The sequence below is a fragment of the Cherax quadricarinatus genome, chromosome 33 (assembly GCF_038502225.1).
Source record: "Cherax quadricarinatus isolate ZL_2023a chromosome 33, ASM3850222v1, whole genome shotgun sequence".
Classification (NCBI taxonomy): domain Eukaryota; kingdom Metazoa; phylum Arthropoda; class Malacostraca; order Decapoda; family Parastacidae; genus Cherax; species Cherax quadricarinatus.
In genome coordinates, this window is record NC_091324.1 from 462,554 (window position 1) to 474,674 (window position 12,121).

Consider the following 12,121-nt stretch of genomic DNA (forward strand, 5'->3'; position numbering starts at 1 on the left):
ACAGGATTTCCTGTCCCTGAAACCATGTTGGCTGCTGTTGATGAGATCATTCCTTTCTAGATGTTCCACCACTCTTCTCCTGATAATCTTCTCCATGACTTTGCATACTATACATGTCAGTGACACTGGTCTGTAGTTTAGTGCTTCATGTCTGTCTCCTTTTCTAAAGATTGTGACTACATTTGCTGTCTTCCATGCCTCAGGCAATCTCCCCTGTGTGTGTGTGTGTGTGTGTGTGTGTGTGTGTGTGTGTGTGTGTGTGTGTGTGTGCGTGCGTGTGTGTGTGTGTGTGTGTGTGTGTGTGTGTGTGTGTGTGTGTGTGTGTGTGTGTCTGTGTCTGTGTGTGTGTCTGTGTGTGTGTCTGTGTGTGTGTGTGTGTCTGTGTGTGTGTCTGTGTGTGTGTCTGTGTGTGTGTCTGTGTGTGTGTCTGTGTGTTTGTGTGTGTGTGAGTGTGTGTGTGTGCTCACCTATTTGTACTCACCTATTTATGGTTGCAGGGATCGAGTCCTAGCTCCTGGCCCCGCCTCTTCACTGGTTGCTACTGGGTCCCCTCTCTTCCTGCTCCATGAACTTTATCAAACCTCGTCTTAAAACTATGTATGGTTCCTGCCTCCACTACGTCACTTTCTAGGCTATTCCACTGCCTGACAACTCTATGACTGGAGAAATACTTCCTAACATCCCTCTGACTCATCTGAGTCTTCAACTTTCAATTGTGACCCCTTGTTTCTGTGTCCCCTCCCTGGAACATCCTGTCTTTGTCCACCTTGTCTATTCTTCCCAGTATTTTATATGTCGTTATCATGTCTCCCCTGACCCTCCTGTCCTCCAGTGTCGTCAGGCCGATTTCCCTTAACCTTTCTTCATAGGACATTCCTTTTAGCTCTGGAACTAACCTTGTCGCAAACCTTGGCACTTTCTCTAATTTCTTGACATGCTTGATCAAGTGCGGTTTCCAAATTGGTGCTGCATACTCCAGTATGAGCCTGACGTACACGGTGTACAGTGTCTTGAACGATTCCTTGCTAAGGTATCGGAACGCTGTTCTCAGGTTTGTCAGGCGCCCATATGCTGCAGCAGTTATCTGGTTGATGTGCGCTTCCGGAGACATGCTCGGCGTTATACTCACCCCAACATCTTTCTCTTTGAGCGAGGTTTGCAGTCTTTGGCCACCTAGCTTGTACTCCGTCTGCGGTCTTCTGTGCCCTTTCCCGATCTTCATGACTTTGCATTTGGCGGGGTTAAATTCGAGAAGCCAGTTGCTGGACCAGGTGTCCAGTCTGTCCAGGTCTCTTTGAAGTCTTGCCTTATCCTCATTTGATTTAATTCTCCTCATTAACTTCGCATCATCTGCGAACAGGGACACTTCTGAGTCTAACCCTTCCATCATGTCGCTCACATATACCAAAAATAGCAATGGTCCTAGGACCGACCCCTGTGGGACCCCGCTCGTCACAGGTGCCCACTTTGATACCTCATCACGTACCATGACTCGTTGTTGCTTCCCTGTCAGTTATTCTCTGATCCACTGCAGTGCCCTTCCTGTTATATGTGCCTGATCCTCTAGCTTCTGCACTAATCTCTTGTGAGGAACTGTGTCAAAGGCCTTCTTGCAGTCCAAGAAGATGTAATCAACCCACCCCTCTCTCTCGTGTCTTACTTCTGTTACTTTATCATAAAACTCCTGAAGGTTTGTGACACAGGATTTGCCTTCCATGAATCCGTGCTGGTTGGCGTTTATACTCTTGTTCCATTCCAGGTGCTCCACCACTCTCCTCCTGATAATCTTCTCCATAACTTTGCATACTATACACGTCTCCTTTTTTAAAAATGGGAACTACATTTGCCGTCTTCCATACCTCCGGTAGTTGCCCAGTTTCCAGGGATGTGTTGAAGATTGTAGTGACACACACAGCACATCCGCTCCCTCTCTAAGGACCCATGGGGAGATGTCCAGTCCCATTGCCTTTGAGGTATCGATGTCCCTTAGCAGCTTCTTCACCTCTTCATCATTTGTATGTATGTCATACAACACTTGTTGGTATATTCCTTGCTGGTGTCCCCCTCTGTTCTGTCCCCCCCAGAGGCCTTCCTGTCTCCACTGTAAATACTTCCTTAAATCTCATATTGAGCTCCTCACATGCTTATTGATCATTTCTTGTGAGTTCCCCACCTTCTTTCCTCAGCCTTATCACCTGGTCTTTGACTGTTGTCTTCCTTCTAATGTGGCTATACAGCAGTTTCGGATCAGACTTGACTTTCGATGCTAAGTCGTTCTCGTACTGTCGCTGGGCCTCCCTCCTTATCTGTGCATACTCGTTTCTGGCTCTTCTACTAATCTCCTTATTTTCCTGAGTCCTTTGCCTCCTGTACCTTTTCCATTCTCTGGTGCACTTAGTTTTTGCCTCCCTACACCTTCGGGTAAACCAAGGGCTCACTTTGGTCTTCCTATTATTTCTATTTCTCTTGGTAACAAACCTTTCCTCTGCCTCCTTGCACTTTGTTGTTACATATTCCATCATCTCGTTTACTGATTTTCCTACCAGTTTTCTGTCCCACTGAACCTCCTGCAGGAAGTTCCTCATACCTGTGTAGTCACCCATTTTGTAGTTTGGCTTTTCCCATTCAATTCCTGTTACCTTCTCCACTTGTAGGTCTACTATATAATCAAAATTCAGAACCACGTGATCGCTAGCTCCAACGTGCCTCTCGTAATTGATGTCCTCAATGTCTGATCTGCTCAGGGTGAACACAAGATCCAGTCTTGCTGGCTCATCCTTCCCTCTCTCTCTGGTTGTGTCCCTGACATGTTGATGCATAAGGTTTTCAAGTACCACATCCATCATCTTGGCTCTCCATGTTTCGGGACCCCCATGTGGATCCAGGTTTTCCCAGTCGATCTTCCTGTGGTTGAAATCGTCCATTACCAGCAACTTTGCTCTGCTCGAGTGAGCTCTTCTTGCCACCTCAGCCAGTGTGTCCACCATTGCTCTGTTGTTTTCTTCGTTCTTCTCTCTTGGCCTCCTGCAGTTCTGTGGTGGGTTATACATCACTCCAATGACTACTTTATGTTCTCCAGAATGAATTGTACCTACTATGTAGTCCCTTTCTCCAATGTCCATGCCTTCCATTTCCTCAAATCTCCATCGGTTTTTTATGAGCAGTGCAACCCCTCCTCCCCCTCTACTCCTTCTATCTTTCCTCAGGATCTGATATCTCGGTGGGAAGATTGCATCTGTTATTGTCTCAGCGAGTTTCGTTTATGTGAATGCTATGATGTCTGGGTATGTCTCGCTGATTCTTTCGTGCCACTCCTCATATTTATTCGTTATTCCGTCCGTGTTTGTGTACCAAACCTTCAGCTTCTTTTCTATCACTGTGGTCCTGAGAGAATTTTGGGGTTGGGGGAGTGAGAGCCTTGGTGGGGGCCTATGGGGGGCTGTGGTGTGGGTGGGGTTTATGATGAGAGGGGTGGGGTCAGAATGCCCATAGGGGTCAGCTGTTGGGGTGAGGTTTGTGATGTGGGGGTTGGTGGCAGAGGGAACAGTGTGTGGGTTCTGGTTTAGATTGCTCAGTTGCGTTGGGATTGTCACGGTTGGAGTCCTTCTGCGGGAGTTTCTGCGGGGTGTGTTTTCCCTTCCTCCTGTGTCTGGGTCCTGCTCATCTTCATCATTGCCTCTCTTTCCTCCTTGCGTCTCTGTACGCTCTCTTTCAGTGTAGTCCTTTCTTCTTGTGTACTCACCTATTTGTACTCACTTATTTGTGGTTGCAGGGGTGTGTGTGTGTGTGTGTGTGTGTGTGTGTGTGTAGCAACACTAGTTGCTGTGTCAACACCCCACAAAGCACCAGCAGCACACTTAGCAAAACCAGTTGTCCGGAAAATTATACCAGACCATAGTAATGTCAATAAAAAGAGAAAAAAATATATATTAAAATCAGCTTAATATACATTTGTTGTAAGTTTAAAAAAAAAAAATAGCCTAAATGGCTATAAGGGCTATATTAATGTTGTGACTAAATAGTTTAGAAAACCGACAAGATACATTGAACAATAATTTAATAATAATCAAACACAATGAAATATATATTTTTAGTTAGGTTCAGAATGATTTTCACAAAATTATTGTATACACAAATTTTCGCTTGCCATATTCGGCAAGAAGAGCGTTGCTATTTAAGCCAAAATCACAAATTTTACCTATTCGGCTCGACATATATATATTTTTAGATATATAGACAGATACACATACATATATACATACATACATACATACAAACATACATTCATACATACATAAATACATACATACATACATACATACATACAGACAGACAAACATACGTACATACACACACACACACACTCACACACACACACACACACACACACACACACACACACACACACACACACACACACACACACACACACACACACACACACACACACACACACACACACACACAGATAAATGTCAAGTGTGTATCTCTCAATGTATAAATGTATATGTAGAAGGCGTGTCTTCAGGTGTTCTATTTTGGTCATCTACGTGTCCTGGACAGGTGATAAACATGTTACATACAGCCCTAATAACTGACAGGCTTAAAATTCAATAAGCCAGGTTTAGCGATTTCCTCTTCCCTATGACAATTATAAACGTTGTTAATCTGTAATGGCTGATGCGTCGTTAGAAATTAACGGAACGCTTTGTTGGTTAAGGTGTTAATATATGAATTATGGTGGATTCTGCGTAACAGCGGGAAAATACATCACCTTGTCAAGTTTTATCATTTAGTGCTAATGTGTTTTTAGTGTTGATGTGTTTTTAGTGTTGATGTGTTTTTAGTGTTGATGTGTTTTTAGTGTTGATGTGTTTTTAGTGTTGATGTGTTTTTAGTGTTGATGTGTTTTTAGTGTTGATGTGTTTTAGGGTTGATGTGTTTTAGTGTTGATGTGTTTTAGTGTTGATGTGTTTTAGTGTTGATGTGTTTTTAGGGATGTGTTTTTAGTGTTGATGTGTTTTAGTGTTGATGTGTTTTTAGTGTTGATGTGTTTTTAGTGTTGATGTGTTTTAGTGTTGATGTGTTTTTAGTGTTGATGTGTTTTAGTGTTGATGTGTTTTAGTGTTGATGTGTTTTTAGTGTTGATGTGTTTTAGTGTTGATGTGTTTTTAGTGTTGATGTGTTTTTAGTGTTGATGTGTTTTTAGTGTTGATGTGTTTTTAGTGTTGATGTGTTTTAGGGTTGATGTGTTTTAGTGTTGATGTGTTTTAGTGTTGATGTGTTTTAGTGTTGATGTGTTTTTAGGGATGTGTTTTTAGTGTTGATGTGTTTTAGTGTTGATGTGTTTTAGTGTTGATGTGTTTTAGTGCTGATGTGTTTTAGTGTTGATGTGTTTTAGTGCTGATGTGTTTTAGTGTTGATGTGTTTTAGTGTTGATGTGTTTTAGTGTTGATGTGTTTTTAGTGATGTGTTTATAGTGTTGATGTGTTTTAGTGTTGATGTGTTTTAGTGTTGATGTGTTTTAGTGTTGATGTGTTTTAGTGTTGATGTGTTTTAGTGCTGATGTGTTTTAGTGTTGATGTGTTTTAGTGTTGATGTGTTTTAGTGTTGATGTGTTTTTAGTGATGTGTTTTTAGTGTTGATGTGTTTTAGTGTTGATGTGTTTTAGTGTTGATGTGTTTTAGTGTTGATGTGTTTTAGTGTTGATGTGTTTTAGTGCTGATGTGTTTTAGTGTTGATGTGTTTTAGTGTTGATGTGTTTTAGTGTTGATGTGTTTTAGTGTTGATGTGTTTTAGTGTTGATGTGTTTTAGTGTTGATGTGTTTTTAGTGTTGATGTGTTTTAGTGTTGATGTGTTTTAGTGTTGATGTGTTTTTAGTGATGTGTTTTTAGTGTTGATGTGTTTTAGTGTTGATGTGTTATAGTGTTGATGTGTTTTAGTGATGTGTTTTTAGTGTTGATGTGTTTTAGTGTTGATGTGTTTTTAGTGCTGATGTGTTTTAGTGTTGATGTGTTTTTAGTGATGTGTTTTTAGTGTTGATGTGTTGATGTGTTTAGTGTTGATGTGTTTTTAGTGATGTGTTTTAGTGTTGATGTGTTTTAGTTCTGACGTGTTTTTAGTGTTGATGTGTTTTTAGTGTTGATGTGTTTTAGTCTGATGTGTTTTTAGAGTTGATGTGTTTTTAGTGTTGATGTGTTTTAGTTCTGATGTGTTTTTAGTGTTGATGTGTTTTAGTCTGCTGTGTTTTTAGTGTTGATATGTTTTAGTGTTGATGTGTTTTTAGTGATGTGTTTTAGTGATGTGTTTTTAGTGATGTGTTTTTAGTGTTGATGTGTTTTAATGCTGATGTGTTTTAGTTCTGATGTGTTTTAGTTCTGACGTGTTTTGGTGCTGATTTTTTTTAGTGCTAATGTGTTTTAGTGCTGATGTGTTTTAGTGATGTGTTTTTAGTGCAGATGTGTTTTAATGCTGATGTGTTTTTAGTGTTGATGTGTTTTTTAGTGTTGATGTGTTTTTTAGTGTTGATGTGTTTTAGTTCTGATGTGTTTTTAGTGTTGATGTGTTTTTTAGTGTTGATGTGTTTTTTAGTGTTGATGTGTTTTAGTTCTGATGTGTTTTTAGTGTTGATGTGTTTTAGTTCTGATGTGTTTTTAGTGTTGATGTGTTTTTAGTGTTGATGTGTTTTAGTTCTGATGTGTTTTTAGTGTTGATGTGTTTTTAGTGTTGATGTGTTTTAGTTCTGATGTTTTTTTAGTGTTGATGTGTTTTAGTTCTGATGTGTTTTTAGTGTTGATGCGTTTTTAGTGTTGATGTGTTTTTAGTGATTTGAGTGTTGATGTGTTTTAGTGTTGATGTGTTTTAGTTCTGATGTGTTTTTAGTGTTGATGTGTTTTTAGTGTTGATGATGTTTTTTTAGTGTTGATGTGTTTTAGTTCTGATGATGTTTTTAGTGTTGATGTGATGTGTTTTTAGTGTTGATGTGTTTTAGTCTGATGTGATTTTAGTGTTGATGTGTTTTTAGTGTTGATGTGTTTTAGTTCTGATGCGTTTTTAGTGTTGATGTGTTTTAGTTCTGATGTGTTTTTAGTGTTGATGCGTTTTTAGTGTTGATGTGTTTTAGTCTGCTGTGTTTTTAGTGTTGATGTGTTTTAGTCTGATGTGTTTTTAGAGTTGATGTGTTTTTAGTGTTGATGTGTTTTAGTTCTGATGTGTTTTTAGTGTTGTGGTGTTTTAGTGTTGATGTGTTTTTAGTGTTGATGTGTTTTTAGTGTTGATGTGTTTTAGTGTTGATGTGTTTTTAGTGTTGATGTGTTTTTAGTGTTGATGTGTTTTAGTTCTGATGTGTTTTTAGTGTTGATGTGTTTTTAGTGTTGATGTGTTTTTAGTGTTGATGTGTTTTAGTTCTGATGTGTTTTTAGTGTTGATGTGTTTTTAGTGTTGATGTGTTTTAGTCTGATGTGTTTTTAGTGTTGATGTGTTTTTAGTGTTGATGTGTTTTTAGTGTTAATGTATTTTAGTTCTGATGTGTTTTTAGTGCTGATGTGTTTTTAGTGTTGATGTGTTTTAGTGTTGATGTGTTTTTAGTGTTGATGTGTTTTTAGTGTTGATGTGTTTTAGTGTTGATGTGTTTTTAGTTCTGATGTGTTTTTAGTGTTGATGTGTTTTAGTGTTGATGTGTTTTTAGTGTTGATGTGTTTTTAGTGTTGATGTGTTTTTAGTGTTGATGTGTTTTTAGTGTTGATGTGTTTTTAGTGTTGATGTGTTTTTAGTGTTGATGTGTTTTTAATGTTGATGTGTTTTAGTTCTGATGTGTTTTTAGTGTTGATGTGTTTTTAGTGTTGATGTGTTTTTAGTGTTGATGTGTTTTTAGTGTTGATGTGTTTTTAATGTTGATGTGTTTTTAGTGTTGATGTGTTTTTTAGTGTTGATATGTTTTTAGTGTTGATGTGTTTTAGTGTTGATGTGTTTTTAGTGTTGATGTGTTTTTAGTGTTGATGTGTTTTTAATGTTGATGTGTTTTAGTTCTGATGTGTTTTTAGTGTTGATGTGTTTTTAGTGATGTGTTTTTAGTGTTGATGTGTTTTTAATGTTGATGTGTTTTTAGTGTTGATGTGTTTTTTAGTGTTGATGTGTTTTTAGTGTTGATGTGTTTTTAGTGTTTATGTGTTTTTTAGTGTTGATGTGTTTTTAGTGTTGATGTGTTTTTAGTGTTGATGTGTTTTAGTTCTGATGTGTTTTTAGTGTTGATGTGTTTTTAGTGTTGATGTGTTTTTAGTGTTGATGTGTTTTTAGTGTTGATGTGTTTTAGTTCTGATGTGTTTTTAGTGTTGATGTGTTTTTAGTGTTGATGTGTTTTTAGTGTTGATGTGTTTTAGTTCTGATGTGTTTTTAGTGTTGACGTGTTTTTAGTGTTGATGTGTTTTAGTGTTGATGTGTTTTTAGTGTTGATGTGTTCTAGTGTTGATGTGTTTTTAGTGTTGATGTGTTTTTAGTGTTGATGTGTTTTTAGTGTTAATGTGTTTTAGTTCTGATGTGTTTTTAGTGTTGATGTGTTTTTAGTGTTGATGTGTTTTAGTGTTGATGTGTTTTTAGTGTTGATGTGTTTTTAGTGTTGATGTGTTTTTAGTGTTGATGTGTTTTAGTTCTGATGTGTTTTTAGTGTTGATGTGTTTTTAGTGTTGATGTGTTTTAGTGTTGATGTGTTTTTAGTGTTTATGTGATTTTTAGTGTTGATGTGTTTTTAGTGTTGATGTGTTTTTAGTGTTGATGTGTTTTAGTTCTGATGCGTTTTTAGTGTTGATGTGTTTTAGTTCTGATGTGTTTTTAGTGTTGATGCGTTTTTAGTGTTGATGTGTTTTAGTCTGCTGTGTTTTTAGTGTTGATGTGTTTTAGTCTGATGTGTTTTTAGTGTTGATGTGTTTTTAGTGTTGATGTGTTCTAGTTCTGATGTGTTTTTAGTGTTGATGTGTTTTAGTGTTGATGTGTTTTTAGTGTTGACGTGTTTTTAGTGTTGATGTGTTTTAGTGTTGATGTGTTTTTAGTGTTGATGTGTTTTTAGTGTTGATGTGTTTTAGTTCTGATGTGTTTTTATTGTTGATGTGTTTTTAGTGTTGATGTGTTTTTAGTGTTGATGTGCTTTTAGTGTTAATGTGTTTTAGTTCTGATGTGTTTTTAGTGCTGATGTGTTTTTAGTGTTGATGTGTTTTAGTGTTGATGTGTTTTTAGTGTTGATGTGTTTTTAGTGTTGATGTGTTTTAGTGTTGATGTGTTTTTAGTTCTGATGTGTTTTTAGTGTTGATGTGTTTTTAGTGTTGATGTGTTTTTAGTGTTGATGTGTTTTTAGTGTTGATGTGTTTTTAGTGTTGATGTGTTTCTAATGTTGATGTGTTTTAGTTCTGATGTGTTTTTAGTGTTGATGTGTTTTTAGTGTTGATGTGTTTTTAGTGTTGATGTGTTTTTAGTGTTGATGTGTTTTTAATGTTGATGTGTTTTTAGTGTTGATGTGTTTTTTAGTGTTGATGTGTTTTTTGTGTTGATGTGTTTTAGTGTTGATGTGTTTTTAGTGTTTATGTGTTTTTAGTGTTGATGTGTTTTTAGTGTTGATGTGTTTTTAGTGTTGATGTGTTTTTAGTGTTGATGTGTTTTTAGTGTTGATGTGTTTTAGTTCTGATGTGTTTTTAGTGTTGATGTGTTTTTAGTGTTGATGTGTTTTAGTTCTGATGTGTTTTTAGTTTTGATGTGTTTTTAGTGTTGATGTGTTTTTAGTGTTGATGTGTTTTTAGTGTTGATGTGTTTTAGTGTTGATGTGTTTTTAGTGTTGATATGTTTTAGTGTTGATGTGTTTTTAGTGATGTGTTTTAGTGATGTGTTTTTAGTGATGTGTTTTTAGTGTTGATGTGTTTTTAGTGTTGATGTGTTTTAGTTCTGATGTGTTTTTAGTGTTGATGTGTTTTTAGTGTTGATGTGTTTTAGTTCTGATGTGTTTTTAGTTTTGATGTGTTTTTAGTGTTGATGTGTTTTTAGTGTTGATGTGTTTTAGTTCTGATGTGTTTTTAGTGTTGATGTGTTTTTAGTGTTGATGTGTTTTAGTGTTGATGTGTTTTTAGTGTTGATGTGTTTTAGTGTTGATGTGTTTTTAGTGTTGATGTGTTTTAGTGTTGATGTGTTTTTAGTGTTGATGTGTTTTTAGTGTTGATGTGATTTTAGTGTTGATGTGTTTTAGTTCTGATGTGTTTTTAGTGTTGATGTGTTTTTAGTGTTGATGTGTTTTAGTGTTGATGTGTTTTTAGTGTTGATGTGTTTTAGTGTTGATGTGTTTTAGTGTTGATGTGTTTTTAGTGTTGATGTGTTTTTAGTGTTGATGTGTTTTTAGTGTTGATGTGTTTTTAATGTTGATGTGTTTTTAGTTTTGATTTGTTTTTGAGTTTTGATGTGTTTTAGTGTTGATGTGTTTTTAGTGTTGATGTGTTTTTAGTGTTGATGTGTTTTTAGTGTTGATGTGTTTTTAGTGTTGATGTGTTTTTAGTGTTGATGTGTTTTTAGTGTTGATGTGTTTTAGTGTTGATGTGTTTTTAGTGTTGATGTGTTTTTAGTGTTGATGTGTTTTTAGTGTTGATGTGTTTTAGTGTTGATGTGTTTTTAGTGTTGATGTGTTTTTAGTGTTGATGTGTTTTAGTGTTGATGTGTTTTTAGTGTTGATGTGTTTTTAGTGTTGATGTGTTTTTAGTGTTGATGTGTTTTTAGTGTTGATGTGTTTTTAGTGTTGATGTGTTTTTAGTGTTGATGTGTTTTTAGTGTTGATGTGTTTTTAGTGTTGATGTGTTTTTAGTGTTGATGTGTTTTTAGTGTTGATGTGTTTTAGTGTTGATGTGTTTTTAGTGTTGATGTGTTTTTAGTGTTGATGTGTTTTTAGTGTTGATGTGTTTTTAGTGTTGATGTGTTTTTAGTGTTGATGTGTTTTAGTTCTGATGTTTCCTCAGACGAAACAATCTCTTGATGTTACGTTGCGAAAATTACCATGTGTCACTTTATATTAACGATTTTTTTTTCAGTAAAATAATTTGAGGCTTTCTCTCCTGACCAGAATTAATTGTATGGTGTCTGAATTTATTTAGCCATCCTAGTTTAAATATAGCGATAATTTTTAATTGGGTGTAAGGCCTCTGTCAGATTACCAAAATCTTCAGCAGCTGGTCATCGTAACTTAACCTTATTTAAATAAACTCAGTGTTCTTTTTTTGTGCTTATAACATCGGTGACCCCGTGGCTTGGCTGGCAAAGCGCTCGCTTCATACACGGAGCGCCCGGGTTCGATTCCCGGTGGTGTAGAAACATTTCGACGCGTTCCCTTACACCTGTTGCCCTGTTCACCTTATCTTAATGTTTCCTGAAGACCATTGTTAAAAAATGTGTTACGTACACTGAGCTTACAGTACTTACTTTCTTGAAAGGTGGTAAGTTTTGAAGAATTATCATGAGGGAGCGCTAAACCGGTAGGGATTGTATAGCGCCTGTGGGGAGGGGGAAATGGATGGCAATCAGGCTTAATTCAGGGAGCTGGAACTGTTGCACAGATCTATTTCCCTGGATCAAGAGCCCCTCACCAGCATCTAGGAACCTCCACTGAGGGGCTTGGAGGAAAGGATGGACTGGTGTTGACCAGTACACCTCAAAATTTGCTCTTTTGGAGACTGGAAAATTTGAGCTGCTGCTTTTCATGGAATAATTTCTGAACGTCCATCTTATTACCTTCAATCCTTCCTAGTTAATAACTTTATAATGCAACTGCCGAGCGCCTTCAAATTTAATGTGCTTTTTTTTTTTAGGATATTGGCATTTTTTGGACTTTTCGAAAAGGGCTGTGTAGTATCCTAATTTATCATTTTTAATTGAAGAAATTTTGTTATTAGTTTCCTTATGATTTATAAATGTCTCTTTCGAGTCCTTTCAAATCTACGATACTAATATTTAACGGCATTATGTACTTATGCCTCACTCTGCACTATTCCAACTGCTGTATTCAGGCATCAGGGACTGGGGTTATGGAATGCAGGGATGACTTTATCGGATCGCTAAGCGATCGAAATTCATCTGTTTTCTAAAAGTTTAAGACAAGTG

At 36.7% G+C, this 12,121-nt stretch overlaps 1 protein-coding gene across 1 annotated transcript in view; it reads left to right on the top strand.

Annotated features, from left to right (window-relative positions):
- LOC128693896 (dual oxidase maturation factor 1) overlaps positions 1-12,121 on the top strand; it is a 63,558-nt gene that overhangs the window by 34,702 nt on the left and 16,735 nt on the right. The window lies entirely within an intron of this gene.